The sequence below is a fragment of the Papilio machaon genome, chromosome Z (genome assembly GCF_912999745.1).
Source record: "Papilio machaon chromosome Z, ilPapMach1.1, whole genome shotgun sequence".
NCBI classification, from domain to species: Eukaryota; Metazoa; Arthropoda; class Insecta; order Lepidoptera; family Papilionidae; genus Papilio; species Papilio machaon.
In genome coordinates this window covers 8157777-8179067 of record NC_060016.1, presented here as the reverse complement: position 1 = coordinate 8179067, position 21291 = coordinate 8157777, and the positions used below count along the sequence as shown (strand labels likewise).

At 30.6% G+C, this 21291-nt stretch overlaps 1 protein-coding gene across 2 annotated transcripts in view; it reads right to left on the bottom strand.

Moving 5' to 3' along the window:
* The window catches only part of LOC106717275 (UNC93-like protein), a 67336-nt gene that overhangs the window by 8786 nt on the left and 37259 nt on the right, over positions 1 to 21291 (bottom strand). The window contains exon 2 of one of the 2 annotated variants that reach the window (XM_014511080.2): positions 20754 to 20841. The exons of the other annotated variant lie outside the window; for it this stretch is intronic. The gene's annotated coding sequence lies outside the window, so the exon portion shown is untranslated. The remainder of the gene's footprint in view (positions 1 to 20753; positions 20842 to 21291) is intronic. 2 annotated transcript variants of the gene reach the window in all.

Here is a 21291-nt window from a genome sequence, read left to right as displayed (position 1 = left end):
ATGCCCCGCTCTGTGAAAACTATGTTCGGAGTTAGGCAGCGGGCAAATCGATCATTTCTGCGGTCATACGTTTTCATCATTACTTCTCGTTTGACAATATTCTTTACGAGATTATATTTACAAAATCAATCGTTCTAGCAACCCAAATTTATGAATCAATATCTGTCTAGATTTTTATCGTTATATTAAATTTATTGACCTTTTAAAAACCGAGTGTAAAATTAAATCTAATAATTTAATCCGCGTTTGTTGGGAATCCCCCAGCATATTATCTTTCATTTCATACATAAGTTACTTATTTGCATAATTTTTTAAACGCATTAAATCTTTAACTAACACGTGCTATGTTAGTGACAAAAATGAACGTTGAGTCTTCGACGAGGCGATACCTGAGTATGGGCTTCATACGATTTATATGGACAAAAAAGGATAGTATTCAATTAAAGTTTGATTGTGAGATAATCACTCAGTGTGGGACACCGTATTGAAACAACTGCGAGTATGATCCGTATAAGTACTTGCCAAAATTAATACTCAGGCCATTGCATTTGCATATTATGCCATATAAGTTTTTATTACCGGTCTAAATTGATTAAACGGTTTTTGTTCTGTAAAATCACATAGTACGGCGCAACGCGCAGCAACGTCTTTTTGCATAACGAATAAACTGAAAAAGTACTGGGCTGATTTCATTTTTTTTTGCCATTTAGAAAGCCTTTCACTATCTGACATAAGCTATATTTCTAATATATAAAATTCTCGTGTCACAGTTTGCGTTCCCGTACTCCTCCGAAACGGCTTGACCGATTCTCATGAAATTTTGTGGAGCATATTCAGTAGGTCTGAGAATCGGCCAACATCTATTTTTCATAACCCCCCCCCCCCATTTTTTAACTGCGCGCGGACGGAGTCGCGGGCGACAGCTAGTATTCTTATAATTTTTTAATTCCGCGCTGACGAAGTCGCTGGCAAAAGTACTTTTTATATATTTTTTTTAATTTACTAAAACTAACTAAGTAAAATTTTACTTACAGATAACAAAGATTTTTCTACATGATCGATACTAACAAGTCCAAGAAAAACAGTCTATCCATAAACATAACAGTAACTTTACAGCACATTTAATGACTGACTCATCACAACCTCTACTGAAGTTTGCATTTTTAATACGTTTATTGTTATTCGTTCCCACGACGTTAACAATGTTAATACAATAATTATACGCAGATTTTTAAATCTATTCCTTCATAAATAAATAATTTGTGGCAGCACATTTATAAAGTTATGGCGTTTAGTATTTAACAGTATAGATTTTAGTATTTAGCGTCCAAACATTCTGATAAAAAAGGTAAACTGTCAATTGTTTGTGGGAAACATTACTTCTCTTGTTTCTATATAAAAACATCTGTACATACGATCATCGGTTACTGGTATTTTTCCCCTTATTATTTATTTTAATGATTAAATTAGTCGCGGCATCAACTATGACCGAAACGCATCAATCTCCGTTTCCTGCGTGTGTCAGTTCCCTACCATCATGAATTAACGATTGTTTCAAGGTCTTCGAAACCATGCGCAAAAAAGTAACGAACAATAGAAGTATATAGAAATCCGTGTTATTTGCCCATGACGACTTCGAATGTGTATAAATAAGCCTTGTTGTTTATACTTGTTAATTGTCATCTGACATTAGCCATGTATCATTATTTATTTATTGGAACGAAGTTCCTTATCGCGCGTTGTGAAAGGGGGCTAGACGGAAAAAATTCTTACGAAAAGTTGTCACGACACTTTTTTCTATACCATGGCAACGACGTGACAATATATAACGAATATTCATAGAAATAAAATGTACTTCTTGTGAAGACTTAAGTTTTTTATTCATTGAATAAACATTGGTTCCTTCACTATTTAATAGAAAGGAACTTCGTTCCATCCGGGTGTCCCTTGACACCTCTCAAGTTTTTTTTAATTATTTATTAAAATATTGTACACCTTAAGCGCAACATATTTGCCTACTCAAAAGTGACGAAACTATTAGACCCAAAGGTGACGAAGGATAAGCCTATCGTCACTCACTTAGCTTGAATAGCATAGAAAAGAAACATTTCAGACTGTCATTTTCATCCCATAACGATTATCACATTATCAAAAAAGTAATAAGATTGAATGTGGATGGCTACAAAGGTAGGGTAAGACAAAAGAAAGCAGGGCTGGATTGTGTGAATGGTGATGTATGTATGGATATACAAGGCCGACCCCCCGTAGAGAAAAGGGTAGGTTGATAATTATGAAGATGATCTTTATCCTATAATAAAATCCTATATTTTTTTAAGAAGTAAGGTAACATTTATGAAGCAAATGTAATATTACAAAACTACGAGTGTTGTAATAAATTCAATAGAATTGGAAGTACGTCATGTTTTGTTTCTGTATTTATCTTGCAAAGAAAATGGTATATTATTTATACGCAAACCTAAGATTAGCTTAAGCTTTCTAAGAAGTATTGAATTTTTAAATTTCAAAGAATATTTAGTTTTTTTTAAAAAAACGTCCTTAAGCGTTTACATACAAGTATTTTAAAGTATTTCTCGTTTTTATCCAAATAATTGTTTTTGAAACGCAGCTTACTATCCACGTAAATGTCAAGGTACCTAACATCCGCTGTTTGTTTACATTTATTGTTGATATTATATTAAGTTTTATTGGAATAGCTATGTCTTGTGTTTCTTGCTAATTGAATAGAAAAATATTTAACAATATTTGGTGTCATTATTTTAACACCTTTTATACTTGTTTAAATGTTAATTTCGGACTGTGGACAAATTGCTTATTGAAAAAGACGATTTAAAAAAAGATTCATAACCTAAATACTTCAAGAATTTTGTTACGATTGCCATTTGTAAGATGAACTTTTGTTTAATAGAGCGATAATGCTCATAATTATGTAATCATTACATTATGTATTAGTAATTCAATACTGGCAACTACACATTGATACAATCAAGTCGAGCGAGTGCAAACTACACTTGTAGATACACAATTTAATTGGCTGAGTTCTAAATGAATTTACCACGTAACAGAACTATCGTTAGTTTATACAATAGCAACAAAATGTTTGATCTAACAATCTTAAAAATTAACACTCAAATAAACCATTTCTTAAACGTAACACATGTGATCAAATTATTTCAAACGATTTAAGACCGCGTGTGTCACAGTTTTTAACGACTTTTTTGATAAGAACCAAATTGGAGTAATAAAGTTTGACAGGTTGCAATAGGAAGTAAGCCATGATTCACTTAATCAAAACATGTATAAGTCAAAATGCAACGAATCGGTTGTTACAATAAAGATAAAGTAGCAGACTTAAAGGTGAATACAGATTAACGTAATCTTGAAGGAATTTGATAAAGACTGTATATGCTACTTTAAATTACGTTCACGAATTACTACATTCATGTCTATGACTTTGTAATCATACATTTCAACTGCCGAAACATGTGCACACGAAAGATTTTTATCTCTGCTCTTTCTAAGAAAAATGGTGGTAATAAGTTTTGATACGGGTGGCTTGGCACTGAAGGCTTCATCTATCAACAGTAAGGTATATTAATAAAATCACAGTAAAATAATACGCAGTGTTTTACGTCCATATAACATATTAGTTCTTTTACGATTTCTCAAACCTTCGTTTGAAATAAGGTCAGACGTTTCTGTTTTCTTTATAATAGTACGGAAAAGTGTATTGACTATTATTATATACAAAATGTAGTTATCAGTTCGTTATTAATTCTTCGAGCGTCACTTGCACATGATCATTGTTCAGTAAAAATAAACTGGTCGCAACAAGGACGTCAACACGACCAATACGTTTGTATTCATACATCTTTCCTCTTGACCGATTTATTTTTCATTGCTACTCTGTATATATTCCACACGTGTTTCTCAATCAATCTAAAAGATACCATAACTAGGAAATTAAAAAAACTATATAAAATTCATAAAAGAAAAATATTTTGTTTCAATGAGTTAAATGAAAAAAAAACAAAACAAACGACAACTATACGAGTATATAATAAACATCAAAATCCAGTTCTACACAAATATTCCAGCGTTAAGTAAATAGCTTATTTATATAAGCTAAGTTTATTACTGTTCTTTGTCTTTATTGATATTTACTCTGGATGTGTGAAGTGGTACTAAATAATTCTGTTCACAATAGTTCAAACAGCTATATAATAGTACGATACAGATACTGTATGACAATTCAAATAAGTGAACAGAGAAGAATGAATCTGTATGTTAATATAAAATTAGCGAGACGTGGACGAAGATAATTTGATGTTTCTGTACTCAAATTAGCAGTAAGCTAATATAACTATATGATGAGCTAGTTAGAACCGTATTGTTTATTAAGTAAACAATAGAACAAGGTATCTTTGTTATAAATTACAACTTGCAATTTAATAATCACTTATTAAATATATTAGTTTTGCTAACTATGCACTTACCATTTCATTGTATACAAATAAAACACATAACAGGTATTAAGTCAATGGTATTGACAAATGATGTACAATTACGGCTATTCTTCTGTCGATTTTGATGATTTCAGATCTTACAAAACATATCTTGAGACCAAATACGGGTGCACACTACAAAAGCCAATGAAATCTCTAAACAGATTAACGTTCACCATATATAAGTGTCAAAAATGATAACCTGGAAACCACTGCCAACTCTGTTTCAAAAATAGTCTTCAGCAAACATTCGGGTAGCGAATGATCGTACATTTCAATTGTCTATATTAAGCTTCGATAGTCTCTTATATGCAGGACTGTACCAAACACGACTCATAATTGCCTATTGGCAATAAACTATTAGCGACAATTGTCAAATTGTGAATAACGCAAAATTACTCCTTTGATTATTACTAAGTGTGTTTCATTGAAGAAATTATGTTCCAGAAAATGTTAATTTGCGGCCAAGTACCCTAACCTTCGCAATTTAAAACTGCGTACCTGCATATTATGTTTCGTATGATTTTATATTAAATTTAAAAAATAAAATTAAACTTGAACACATCTCTTTCTTTATAGTAACAATAAGAAAAATAATTACTCGTATTTTCATTTTGTATAAAACCTTTTTTTTTAAATCGTTGTTTATATGAAAAGAATAATCCAATAGAAATAGAACTCGCTAGAAATAAATTACCTTAACAAAGAAAACACGAAAACATCTAAATCACCGATGATAAATAGCTCCAAAAGCGAAAAAAACTTTGAATAAAATTAATGTTTTTAACATAGTAAATTCCTAAAGAAGTGAAGTAAGATACGAAAACTATCAAATATTTTTTTCATCTTTTTAATTGGCACATGTCTTCGTTTCCATAAAGGTTTTAATCTTTTACACAAATAATGTTTCATAGATTTAATTAAATACCGAAATAGGTAACAAAAATAGTTACAAATGAAGTTTTTGCTCTTGAATGGAACTTATTACCTACATGCCAGGCAACGTGTAAGTTGACATTTTCAATTACTTAACATTATTTAGTATAAATAAATTTGATAATATATGACTGTATTAAATATATCTGCAATTATTCTCAGCCTAGAGGCTGGTACATACGACTTCATCTGGGCCAGGGATAATAAGTAGCAGTAATTTGTGACAATAAAAGTCTTAATCGAGGGTCGAGATGTAAGAGTTGCGATTTAGTCACGGAAAAGTTCCAAACGCGATCGTTCAACAATTAATTTCGTCACGCGAATACATTTTTATTAATTCATTCATCAATAAACAGAACAGAAAAACTTGAAAACAAACATGACCCGTGGCGGCAACTCAATGCCTCCATCTGAATTGCTTAGATAATTACGAGCAACGATTCTGGGAAGCGTTATTTAATTGTTGTACTCCGGCGAGAATCGCAAGTTTTTTGTCTCGATTTTGTGATTGTTCCTTTATTTTTTTGTTACTTGTGTGATTAATGTTTTTGGCAATTTTTTTAAGTGCTGCGAATTTAGTAAATATATGAAATTCTACTGAACACTTTTTGAATTTTTATAATTAAAATTAATGAAGTTATACACAATGTATCACACAGATATAGGTACAGAATATTTTACGGAATGTGATGGCGAACATTTTATTCTTGCATTCACAGAATTAACGGATCCATTAAAGACGGCGTTAACCGGTCTGGTCGCGGACGCCTATTTATTGAAATGATTTCCTGCTTCAAGTTAAGATAAATATACAATAATATATAAGTCCTACATTCCTATGCAGGCGCGCCGGCGCGAACTGAATTCATTGGCAAAGAAAAAAACCGTTCAAACGAGCTTTCTAACAATCAAGATCGATATCAAAAAGACGAAACGAATTTACCTTCTTAACATTCCGTTTGCATATGATCTTAAGAGAACCGTAATTCCTATCTAAGAACAGCCAGCGGCTTACTTAAGCCTCGTTTACCGTTTCATCAAACAAGTTTGTGTTGGTTGTGTTAGTTAAAAAGAAATAGACGAAAATCGCGACTGTTGGTCTTAATCCCAGACAATCTGGATGTACTTTGCATGCGCTAAAGGTGTTTCAGTGTTAGTATTCAGAAGCTTGGCGACGGTAACGGGCCGAGGCACCAGCCTCGCTAACCGCGCGGAATCCAAAATAACTTTATCACACACATCATGCTATCTTTAATTCCTCATTGTAATTAATCCACCGGCCGAAGCTGGTTCCAACCACTTTAATCTGATATGTGGCGGTTGATCAGGACAAAGTCGGTTTCTTGATCATGTCGTTGATCCCAGCACATGTGCACCCGGGAGGGGCTTTAACAAGGTCATTTAATACCAGAGTATGAACACAAACTTTACAGAACAAAGCGCGCAATCACTCAATGTCAACCCTAACACCGCTCTTATTAGTATTGTTCACACGCAAATTGTTGCAACTTGTTTGCGTCAAGGAAGTTGTTCCAGATATGTAAATTAAAATCAATTTTTTTCCAATCGCAAAACATACTTTTAGAAACAAATTCAATTTGTATTTGTTGAAGCATAAATAAAAATACGCAGTGTTAAGTGGTTGTTAACAGCGAAGTAACAAAAAAACAATTTGATCAATCCTACAAAATATAATTCATAATGATAACAACAAAAAGTAAACCTGGGCTCGAACTCAAACTTTAAATAATGTAATTGACACAAAGTATCATTATGTAAATACAATGATAAGTATTTTCAAATAATACTTAGATATAGGTTCACTTAAAAACCATTATCGCTAAAATAAATAATTTATTATGTATTTAATATGATAGTAAATTGTCTGCCAAATAAAAAAGTAAATTTTTAACAAACTTCCCAAATATATTGGAAAAAAAACATAATATTAAAGCTATTTGTTGAAAATAACATTTCTTGACAGCTAACTTAATTATTAGAAACAGCGAAATTAATTGGCGATGTAAAATTGATGCAGAAATCTTGATTTATTGACGGTTTAACCGTTGGTTTTCGTGACTAAAATATCTTTATAAAACATACCTGTCATTATCTTTGACAAAACAGAGATAACAATATGTTTTAAACTGGGATTTTAGTTAATGACCTAAAACACTAATACCAATTAAATTTTACAAGAATAGGCTAAAATTGGCTTATACATATATTGTTTTGTTTGTAACAATAACTTTTATATATATATATTTTTAATTTGTTTCATACGCGATGACTTGAGCGGTTATAGATTACATTGTTTATCGACCTATTCGTAAAAGATAGAACACGCGCGTATTCCAGCTTTATGACACTCAATCACTAAGTATAACATCGAAACTGTAAAACGAACAATTAAAAATATACGTTTATGCAGATTAAAAAAAGCAAATTTATAAATATCTAGCTAAATAAATAATAAAAATTTCTTGTACCCTCTGATACATATGAAACTGTGTACTGAATGAAAGAATACGAATTTAATCTTACGATCAAAGTTATTTCATAACAAACTGCTACTACTTTATTGGTTTGGACACACGATGGAATTTAGCAATCGGACAGACATATGTATACATACTTAAAATATGATTATCTCCCATTCCAAATCATAAAATCTATGAAGTTAAAAGATCGTTTTTACTCATGTATTTTATAACTTTAATCGAAACTAACTTTAGCATGATTATAGTTAAACTATTGACAATAGGCTTTAATTTGAAACAATTTGAATTTGAAACAAGGTAAGTTTAATTTCTGTATTTGATGCGTCATAGCCATTTCCTCGTTTCATGTCAGACAAGTTCATAATCAGCTCCTTTCGCTCACTCATCAGTCATATTTTGTTGACATTGATAACTTTGTTTACATCAAATAAATAATACTATTTATTTTAGTAGTGCAGTTTGTAATCAACATTGTCTATTAAGATTGAATTGCAAAAGATAAATTTGTATGATTAAAATATATCTATTCTTGTAAAAAAAAATGACTTTAATAACGATTTAGACAAGTTTAATTATGATGTATTAAGTTTGGTTTTGGCCTAAAATTTTAGTTACACTTACAGTGTGCATATTACAAAACGTTATTGAACTACGGCTTAAAATTTAATTTATTAGATAATATTGTGTACACAGATTTGAAATTGCAATAAATTTTTTTTAACTACGTTGTCGTAATTCATTTTTTTTTATAATAGAAGGGGGCCAACGAGCAGCGTGAATACCAAGGTATTCATAGACGTGATGTTCGTCATAAAATACTAGTTTGTTTTTAACTAATCATAATTTTACTTAGCAAAGTTACTATAAATCTATTTATACGTCGTTTACTTTCTTTAGCGAACTTTTTATAAACGGCCATTCAACGAGTCGACTACTTGTTTTTCTTGTTTCCATCAAGACTAGAGCGCCGTCGAGATATTCTTAGAAGATTAAGTTACTTGCAAGCGTCGATGGTTTTTGCACGTTGTTTTATAAACTTGATATAACATTGGAATCGGTTTTACGCAAATCTTCAATTGATCAAATCAATACGTGTTAGGGAATTAATTATGTATGTATATACATTTATATGCGAATACACTGAAAGTCATTTTGTAAAAACAAATGCAATTCGTGACGGTAAAAACTCTTTGTTTACTAAAAAAAAGCTTCTAAGTGAAAGTTTTGGCAAATGTTGTTAAGTGAATATTTATCAATAACTAATGTAGAAAATTTCTAAAGTCAGGTATTTTATTTTGTTTTGTGTTTAGTAAGTTGCAATTAATCTACATTTATTGCATGATTAATATAGTTGTACATGATTAATATATTAATATTGTTGTATTAAAGAATTCGTGTTAATTAATTTATGGGTCTTTTCAGCACTTATTAGTGCGTAAATAAGATGATGGCAGCAAAAAGTATCTATTCTTACTGCGACATTAAAATCGATAGTAATTAATGCAATTGATGCCGTCTCGTCTCTCAATTCAAAAGCTCGATGTTAAGTGCTTCGTAAAGCCTTTGCTTATTGCATTTGAGGGCCATCGTAACATCATTTTAAATTATCTCAATGACTGTTTACACAGTACTAGATTTTTTGTGAATTTCTTAATTAGCATGAACTCTAAAAAAATGTTAGTTGTTAAAATAAGAAGTGGTAAAAGAGTTAAATTTCAGTTGTTAAATTTGTACTAATAGTTTTCCATTTTTTGGCATTTTACATGCTTTTATTTATTTATACGAATACCATTGAACATATTTGATACTTAGGTTTTTAAGACCAAATGTCAATATGTCAGAAGTGCACCTACGTCATATAATTAAGCCCCCGACTAAGTAATTTTGATTATGAATAAACGATTATATTCCATGTGCGAATTGCTTCGAACTATCCAGGTATATGTTCACAAAGCTACTGCAATTCAAATTAGATACTAATCCAACATTAATGACCAGACGATACGCGAAAATAGTTTGCATTGTCTTGAATTTTTATCATGTCGTGATCTCTAGGGTTGACGTTGAATTTTCCCTTTTAAAACGAGTACGCAATGTGAATTGCAATGCTGCAACGTTGACCTAACAATACCAATATTAGTAAGGGTTTTAGCTCTGCGTTGTACAATTCACTTTAAGAACGGATTTTCCTTTCGGCCTATCGTGTGATGTAAATTTATTCGAGAAACGTACATATTTTAAACGTACGTCAAACCGTCGCAGTAAGAATAGAAATTTATTATGCAGGTTTTATACCTTTTATATAATAAAATAAAGGTTTTATTTAATATTATACATTTTTTTCATATTAAATTTTTCGCCAATGACGATAAACGATCTTTATATTTACTAATACATATTTTGTTTTGCCGTTAGAAAGCCACATTATCTGAGCCACTGAGTGACATAGCCTATTTTTAAGTCGCGGGCAAAGTTATTATATTAAATTCATATTTGTATGTGTGGATTAGTAAGTAAAATATTATATCGTAATACTTCTGTTACATTAATCAAATATATTTTAATAAACATTTATATTTTTTTATCTTAATCTGAATGGTCCGCTTTAAAACTTGTTTGTCGGTGGTTGATGTCTTAACTTTGACAAACTCTTGTGACAGAGTTTATTCGTAAAGTATATTAAAAGTACGTTTCATTGCTAAATGTTAAAATATCTGTGTATATGACTAATACGTAGTAATAATTTTTTACATTCCAAGTTCCATTTTAAAATCCAAGTTAATTTTTAAACGTTAACATAGGAACGTATCAGTGATATTTATTTCTAGATCGGTATTTCCTGTCTACCCTAAATAAATATTTAAAGATGTAATATTTACATGTAAATTACAGAAAGCAAAAAAACACTGATAATTCGTAACACGTTCTAATTACGTCAACCTTCGTTATTTAGCCGCATTACAATATTCTTGTAAAAACAGTTTTATAATAAAATGTGCTATTAATATCGTAATAAGTATTAGAACTCTTGACTAGTATTTATTATATACTAGCTGTCACCCGCGACTCCGTCCGCGCGGAATTAAAAAAAACTTATTAAGTAGCCTATGTTTCTTCCAGACTATGTTCTACATCTATGCCAAATTTCAACGAGATCCATGAAGCCATTTTGTAGATACCGTCAAACAAACATCTATCCATCCATCCATCTAAACATTCGCATTTATAATATTAGTAGGATGAGTAAAATTTCAAGTAAGATGTTTTATAAAAAACAGAAAGCAAAGAATATTATATTTTGATAACGAAGTGATGCGAAGTTACGTGATGTATTAGAGCCCCTATCGGGCTTACAAAATACACAAAAAAATCTTATACTAATTTTAACATAATTAGCGATGATGAGACGAATATGATCGTCACAAATAATCATACTAGGCCCCCTGTAATATAATAACAAATGGTTCTCACAATTATATTCACGCACTGTACGTATTGTGATTAAATTCAAGGTATCATTATGTCTACGTCACATATTACACATTGACATCATACTAATGTTAACCTTAAATGAAAATTCATGACGTCTGTGGCCACTGTAAACCTGTCGTTTACCGCGGCTTACTCATTTTGTTTTTATCATTACAGCGCCGCGCCTCCGGCCAATGTCTCGAATCACAAATAATTATGCGTCGAGCACTACTTACTGCATTTGTGTTGAAAATTAAATGCAACTATTGCACGTTGACCTTCGACAATGCGACGTAAGTGCTTTATTTTAAAGCGAATTCCAGACGTGGCTTGGCGATTTCCAACGCATTTAAGAACAACCAAGTTCTATATTGAGTAATATTGGACTCTACTTTATTTAGAAATACTATCAATGGCCTGTGAATATATTAGATCGAACGCCGTCCAATCACATTTCACTTGGAGTTGATAAATGCAATAAAACTAGCATTGGTCAACATCTTATGCCATATTCAGATCAATATAAATACAATTCGGACTGAACATTTTTCCTTCTATATTTTTCTGATTCTGTACAATATTTTGTGACTATTTTGAAATGTTATATGCCATTTTAAAAGCCACTATTACATCTTACATTTTTTTTAAATTTGAAACAGGTTTGTGTAAAGGATTCTCTTTCCAATAAAGAATAAATAAAAAAAAAACTATTATCTATGTATGAAAAATAATTGTTTATGTTCTTCCTTATTAATATCCGTCGATAAGATTAAAGTATATATGTAAGATAAGTAACGGTCGCGTCCTTTATCTAACTGATTCTAAGAAATATTAATTTATTTTTGATTTTTTTTTTGTCAGGTGAATTACCATTTGCAATATGATTAAATATTATTTAACTGCACGCTGTCGTCATATTTTCCGTTAAGACATTAAAAAATATATTTTAGGTGATTAATGTGCAATCACATCTTTTATGATAATTTACAATGAGATTTGTAGCTTCATTGGAAATGTCTATCCGTGGATTTACATACAAGAAACATTCAAGAACAAATATGTTCTTAATAGCTGTTATGACATGTTTCTGTGTGAATGTTTTGAATTAAGTCGTAGTTTATATTAATTCTTTCATACAGTTTTAAGCCTTTACACAAATGTTAATACGATTTATACCCATCATCTACAACATAAAAAATTCTATTGTATGTGAAAGGTCATTGACTTCCTATACCACGTTAGTAACCAATCAAGCGTTTTGTCTTGTCAAGTGGAATTGACAGCGCCTGTCAGTTCCTACAGTCGTGATAATCTGTGGCCGATAATCAACCGCATGCATTGGCTATAAGCCATATAGTGTTGAACACCACGTAAAGCGTTCGCACAACTTAATGTGTTAAAAGACTTATTCATATATAACAATTAGAAACGTCATGTCTAAAAAAAAAATATAAAAAGCTTGCTGTGACTTCCTAATGTCAATAATCTTGACACGTAAATAGTTTTAAAAAAATAACATTTACTAAAACTTTAGTATACATATGTAGTAATATTATACATAATGTAAAATAAGCATTTATCTAAAAAAAAAAAACATTTACAGCTGGGTTATGGTTTTAGTTAATCATACTAATATTATAAATGCGAATGTTTAGATGGATGGATGGATGTTTGTTTGAAGGTATCTCCGGAACGGCTCAATGGAACTTGATGAAATTTGTCACAAATGTAGAAATTGGTCTGGAAGAACATATAGAATATTATTACGTTTTTTTTAATTCCGCGCGGACGGAGTCGAAGGCGACAGCTTGTTTGTCTATAATTTCAAATCATGCGTATGGTTTTGGAGTTATGCATAACAGACAATTAAATTGGTTGGGTTCAACTAAATGCGTATGCAAACTGGTTTTAGACGACTTGTAAAATGTCTGAATGCGCGACTGAGATGTTACAAAGGTCATCAGAATGTGTTTTATTATTATCTATAAGTAAACCACAGATACAAAAGAAGTATTTTTTTAACGTATAGCTTAAATTAAAAAAGTAAATTAATTAATTTGACATACATAATATGTGTTACCTTTAAATGTTAAAAATGTACAATATCATTGTAAAGTTTATAAATTTCGTCAAAAAAACAATGAAAATAAAAGAATATCAGGAAATACGAATAAAACGTGATGTTTTTGCATTTAACTGCCGAATTATTAAGAAAGGTAATTAAAACATTTTCCTCTGATATTACATACATACATTTTAATTTTATTAATTGTATAGATTATACAAAGAATTTATTATAAAGATGATGTTAGTGTCGAAGCATCCAGTTACTACACCTTGTACTATACGTGTAAAGGCTAAGAGGTCGTAGGGTCTCCTTTCAATAGACGTTGCGGCACTTTATGGTATGCAGCCAGCCTTGCGAAGGTAACTATTAGTGCACAAGCCTCCAGAATTATTTATGATTTATTATTCGACTTCGTTAATAAGATGTATGAATGTGTAAGAGTCGCTAGAGATGTGTCACCACCACGCAAAATGGAAGACATATTTTCTATTCCATCTACGTTCAGTTGTCTATTTCAATTGTTCTTAAGATGTCATAGGAACCAACGGAATTGCGAACAGATAGACAAAAATTAAAAAAAAAAACGTTTTTTCGCAAACAACGCAAGTAGGTACGTCTATTTCACGAAATATAAATTGTTTCTTCGACATAACATATAGAAATTCTATTTTAATTTATTGTAGAGATACAGGATATTGTTGGTCGTAATGTAATATAACTATATTTATGGAACCGTTAATTAAAATATTACTACATATATTTTGGAATTTGACAGCACAATAATTAAGGAAAGTGTAATCCACATCATTAATCATATATATTTAGAATTAAACAAATTACGCATCAAGTAAAACCGCGGTGAATTTTATCTTACTAATATTCCAAATGCGAATATTTGGATGTTACAAGGTATCTCCAAAACAGCTCAACGGATCTCGATGAAAATTATACACATAGGCTACTAATTAAGTTTTTTTTTTTTTCAATACTGGGCGGACGGATTAGCAGTCGACAGCTAGTTGTCAATAAATCCGAAATTATCAATAGTTTTTCCAGGAAATGAAGCTAATTTTGTTCATTGTCGTTTATTGGAATTCGTAGTTAAAAGATTATTTCCTAATAACAATTAATATTGAAGGTTAAAAATGTTGTATTTATATAAAATAAAGTTTCTTCACAATATTTAAAATATAACAAAGAAACCTTGATCAATGTTATTCAAATAACTTTAACAGTATTAATTTTTACTTTATTTGGAATTGTTCAATAACGATAACTTTAAATATTTAATAGACTAGTCTTCTGTTGACTTCAAAGTTTTATCAATAAAATGAAAACCAATGATCAGTGATACGTAGAGAAGATAAAATCTTCATTTACAGAATTTCTTAAGTATACTTAATATAGACTACAATTTAATGTCTTAAAAGTTTTACTTCTCGTCATAGTGTTCGTTTTGCTGTTAAAAATTGTTTAAATATTACAAATTAAACTAATTTTATATTCGATTTTACTATAAAATTATAAAATGATTTATCACGATATTAGATATTTAATTTATTTTACATATATTTTAATATTCAGTGGGTTTAAATTGATTTTAACCATTGCCTAGTTGGCATTTATAAATAAAATAAATTTACGTCAATATAATATGTAAGTGAAATAAAATTAAAAATAACTACAGTTAGGGAATTTACCAACAATTTTTATCTACTCGTATACTAGATAAGTCACAAATTTCACAAAACACTAAGTAAGTCATTCACTATCTTTGTTGCAAACAATCAAATTTTTTTAGTTAGACCGAAAACTGAAAACTTCCTACGATTACGACAAAAATATGGCAGGCCCACTAATTTTCAATCAAAAAGGCTATGTCAAAATAGCGAATGTGATGAGATTTGAGTTGTTTATTGAAGAAGACATCGCATTTTAAATCAAGCGAATACTGGTTGCCAGTATTCGATTTACGATGCATTTCCAAAGGTCCAAAGGCATTCTATTCCCCTTATTCTCTTAAAATGAATGGATAAGTAAAAATTTCCGTTATCAATGTCTTGGTAGAATTAAAATCAAAAAGATACCATTGACTTGGCCAACTGATCGTAAGAATGCCTAAGTAGCCGATGGCTATTCGTTCGTCCCCAATACCGCTGTATATGCGAATATGCGAAGTCGAGACGAACCTGCCCAAACCTCATGCTATGGTATGAAGGAAAATGGAGTCATTTTTGTGGGAGGTCAAGGTCATAGTTGTGTGTCTCTGCCACTCTATTTAGTAATTTAAAAGGCAAATTCTCTTCTCCGTCGAATTTCGAAACAGTTTAAATTTAAATGCTTAATGAAAAAAAACACGTGTAATATAACACGTTGATCGTTTTTTGAAACCTTTATGTGATAGCAAAGTTTTTTTGTCACCCGGCAACTGATATCAATACATAAACTGCACTTTAAATGTTATCAAAATGTGCCAATAAAGAAGTAAGTCGCTTTCTATTCTTTACATTTACAGTAAATACTACGAGTAAATGTTAAATATAAAATACGTATACGTATTTATCGGGAAACTTAAATGAAATATAATACAAAAACTACTTTTTCGATAGCCAGAAAAACTGTTTCATTTTACTTCAATACCTACGCATTATGTAATCACTGCGATATTAGTATTTCTTGAGTATTACAATATTTACTTATTTTAAACTGACTATACTCGTACAATAATGCGGAAACGTCTAAATCGATTTCAATTTATATAACCAAAGAATACGATCGAGTGAACGTAAAACATATAACATATTTATAAATTAGTCAGTTACCAAGACACTTACCAGTCGACTTGGCCAACTTACTTCTTCAAATTAATATTATTCATGTCATAATTTTATATGCTCCATTTATTTTAGAAATGTAAATATTCTGCTCATTAATGTTAAATGTCCAACTACACCTATCAATGTAGCCAACAATATAAGATTGGAATTTAGGATAAACCGTCCAGTTTACATTATTCCAATCCAGTGACAGAATTCAAAGTTGGATCACAACTGGAAAAATCAAAACCCAAATGCACTGTACAATGCAACTGCACTGTGTGAGTTCTAGTGTGAGTTTACATTTATCATATGTCGATCGTTGGACTGGAATAATGTAAACTGGGTATTAATTAAAAAAAAATTTTAGACATGTTTTTGTTACATTGTATATCGATCATAACTTAAGCATATAAAAAGTTCAAACATTTGTTGTACTGGAAAAGGACAAAGGGCAACAAGTGAAAGATCTAACGCACGTCAAAAAGGCAAAACAAAAGAGAATTACATATTCAAAGATTGTCGAGGATAACTAGTTGATACGCTATCGTAAAGGCCTCACTTGATTTACTTACGCATGTAAGCTATTAAGTACGTCACAGACTAATGAGGCAGTGAAATGTAACTGAGAACGAATTACTGACAAATTTGGTAATCGTTCCTTATTTTTTCTAGTCCTATTTTATTTACCATTTTTAGTATTAACAACTTTCGTTTTTCTGCATTAAGTGGTTATGTTTTTTTAAACAATATTTAATAATTATAGTCTAATTATGGCGTGACAATAACAGGATAACTAGAAGAGAAGTTCAGATTATGTTTATGAACATCTTTTAGAAGTATATTTAAACAAAACAATACAATACAATATGTAAATATCTAATGAAAACGAATAGATCTAACGGGTGTCAAAATTTAACGAATCGGGACCAATCCTGATTGTTACAAAGGTTTGAGGAGCCTTAAATATCATTTACATTGTACTACGAGTATATATTTATATAAAGTACATATTAAAAGGTTGTTGTTGTTTGTAAAATACCATCGAAATATGACGTAATAAAAACCATAACAGAAATGATATCATTGAGATCGTATCAGGTAAGCGTATATTTAAATAAGGAACAAAATTAAAAAAAAAAAACTGTGTAACAACCTAGCAAAAAATGTTAAATATGCTCGTAGTATAGTTACATGCATAATATAAAACAAGACTCGTGACAATCTGACCTACAAATGATAATAATAGTTATATTTATAAAACAAAAGTCCGAGTTATTCTTTTGGTTGTTAACATTTACGTACGTCAGTTACCACTATTTGTGATTATGGTCGTCTTTTATGTTGCTACAAACATAATATTACAACAATGAATTGACGGCTCCGGATTCATTAATTGTTCTTATATCTAATTTTATTTAAAATAACAACTGTCACTTATTTAATTATTATAAAAAATCTTATAATCATTTCGTCCAAAAAAACGACAACAGATGTTTGTCTGTGGGATCAAGAAATTATTGTATTAAATAAGAATACCTACTATATTTATACTACTAGCTGAAGACCGCGAATCCTTCCGCGCGGAATTAAAAAACTTTATTAGTAGCCTATTTGTAGCCTATTTGTACTTCTAAACTATGCTCTACGTCTATGTCAAATTTCATCGAGAACTTTTGAGCCATTCCCGAAATACCTTCAAACAAACATCCATCCATCCATCCAAACGTTCGCATTTATAATATTAGTAAGATTGACAGATATTGTGACATATTATTTGACATTTTATAATTCTGTTATTATGTTATTATGTTGCTTTAAACGTTTCTTAAGTGATCTATCTCCATAGTAATTGTTTACTCTTGTTTATAATAAAACGTATCCTATCTTTTAAGTTGAAATAATACAATGTTGTTTTGTATTCGGCAACAATTAAATATATTAATTAATTAAGGAATGTTCTGGTAATTTTAAAACAGTCATTAAATATTTTTTTTTCAGAACAAAGGCACTTTGCACGGCTCGTTGCAAGAGTGGTATGTTTTTAAATAACCTGCGGGTGCGAGGAATGTGTTAAATATTTTCCTGTTTCGATTCTTAAAATCGCTTCAGCGCCAACAATGTAATTAAACGCGGCCTGCCAGTTATTAAATTAATATTGTGGAAATCGACTAATATAAGAAAAACTATGAATGAAGTTAAATAAGTTTATTGCTATATTTTTATAATGCTTATTTTTGTTTCAAGTATAGTATAATTATTGGTTTTCTCAACATTTTTTTGGTAAAGCAATCTAAACTTCGGTAACTGAGCAATGGGCGACCTTTTCCTGGACATGATAATGTTGATTAGTAGATCATGTTACTTAATATTAGCGAAGCTGTTGGCTGCTTAAAATTGTTTAACATCTTAATATTACATAAACAACCTACCAGGAATTTAAAACAGAATTGTTAATTTCGGGTATTAAAAAAGACTTGTATGTAATCGCAATTAGTTGTTGGAGTTTGTGTGAAATGAAGCGTAAAAACCGTATTGTCGCAAGGTTGCTGTCGCCAGAGAAAGCGTGACCTCGTATTGTACACCTGTAGTACATAACCGCAAATGGGTACCAGAACCGAAGCGGAATATACACACTGAGACACAAAACCGAAGCGAAAACGAAATGCAGTTGTAAATACGGTTTCGCTATGTAAGCAAAATCCATACCGACTTCGCATCGGTTCCGATACCGCCATTATGTTACAGGCGTTAAATTAAATAAAACACATATTCCGTTGTTCGTTGTTATAACATTTTTACCATAGACATATAAATTAAACTTTTAATTTCAATTGTTTTGATTATGGATATTAGAAATATACTTACTAATATTATAAATCCGAATATTTGGATGGATGGATGTTTGTTTGAAGGTATCTGTATATATTACATCTCAACGGATCTCGATGAAATTTGCCATAAATTTAGATCATAGTCTGGAAGAACACATAGGCTATTTTTAATGTTTTTTTTTATAATTCCGCGCGGACGGAGTCGCGGGCGACAGCTAGTCATTATATAAACCGAAACTGTAGTTGTAAGTGTTGAAATCATTCACGTAATTGCTATTGTAATGTCATTTCAGAACTCCTATTTAATTTGGTACTGCAAGATGTTTGCTTTGCACAATACAATATTGATTTTTCCCAGGCTAAATTAAACAGTGATTGTTATCAGTGTGTATAGTCCAGACAATACAATATCAAAGATATAGTACTGTTTTTTGCCTGCGAATTCATTCGCGCGGAAAGATACTTAACCCATGTTTTATTCTAGACAGCATAATCTAGCTCTGAGCCTAACTTCATCCAGATCCGTTTAGCCGTTTTGAAGTTATCTGCTATCAAACATTCACATATCCACCCAAAATTTTGCATTTATACTATTAATAAGCATTGGTTCGTGTATCAAGATAGGTTTATGTGCAATAACCTAAGAAATTACGATAGTTATTAGATTGTCTTGTCATTATTTACATACTAGAAAATTTATTTATTTATTTTCCATAAAGTTAAATTACTTATTCAGTTTGTACTTTTTATATTAATTTTATTTAGAATTCAAAGTGCATAAAAAGCGGTATCATTAAATCTTACATTGGTACTGTTACTTGAACTTAATATTTAAGTACCATCTTTTCATCCTAATCGTTTTAATCAGCAGTAAAATATTTCCTTTAATTAATCGAATTCAACGTAACATCGTGAAACAGGATTGTGTTGACTTGAAACATAACGTCAAATTCAAAATTACAATAAAAGTAGAATCTTTGTAGAACCAATCTCTATAATAATTAATCTAGTTAAATATTTTTAGAGTTATAAATTTATAAGAATATATATATAGTTTTATGTACACTAAGTATATAAAAGTTTATACAAATTATCAAAGACACAAATAAATTTAACTAAATTCATTAGTAATCTTTCATGATGATGTTATTTCAGCTAAGATCCTGATCGAATTAATGAAAACCAAAAACTATTTACTATTTAAGTGATTTAACCAAAAAACCAAACAAATGTAACCATGTCCTTGCACGGTTCCATTTAATAATAGAGGTATCATAAAAAGTCGATAGTGGTCATACAACTATTTAATATATTAAAGTTATTCGAAGTTGATATAAAAAAGTTTGCGATTGACATTTCCTTACTAGGCATGAAAACTGATCACGCGCAAGGCGCGCTTGCTACGTCACTGTGTCAATAATTTATTTTGTATTATCACGTTTAAATATTCACTATTCGTTAAATTACACTTAATCACTAAAATAAATTAAAAAAAATATATGTTCACATTTGGGTAATATTAAAAAAAATCTAACATTTTTTTCATAACAAAAAACCAGATAATTAAAAAATAGATTTCAATAAAATATATATGTTATACGTACTACGTGATTGTCTTTAGCGGAGTATCGGCAAAGAGTCCCCGCGGGAATGGAGCGGGGTCCGGGCGAGTGGCAGGCCAGCCCTCCGTAGCTACAATCAAACCGGACACGTCAGCGAGGCGTTATAACGCACAGCATCGCAAACACGCCCAGCAATACGCACAGCTAATGTAAAGGCATTTGTAGTTTTACAAGATAACAGTGATTTTGAAAATAGCATTGTAAATCAGTGGTTCTCAACCTTTTCATGATAAGAACCGCTTAATATCTAAAATTAATAAGCGACACTTTAAAGAAGAAACGTCACCCTTTAATCTAAAGCAAGCCTTGTTAAAAAATCTTATCACGATTTATTTATCAAACTGAGGTTCGCTTTGCGACTCCCTTATAGATTTGTAACAAGCTCGCCACCAACAGGTTGAAAACCACTGATGTAAATTAGATGATAAACTCGTAGTAGCGCATAGCGATATTGTTCTTTTTTTTAAAGATTTATGTATTAGTAATACGTCAAAATATGAGGTGATTATTGTAACATACT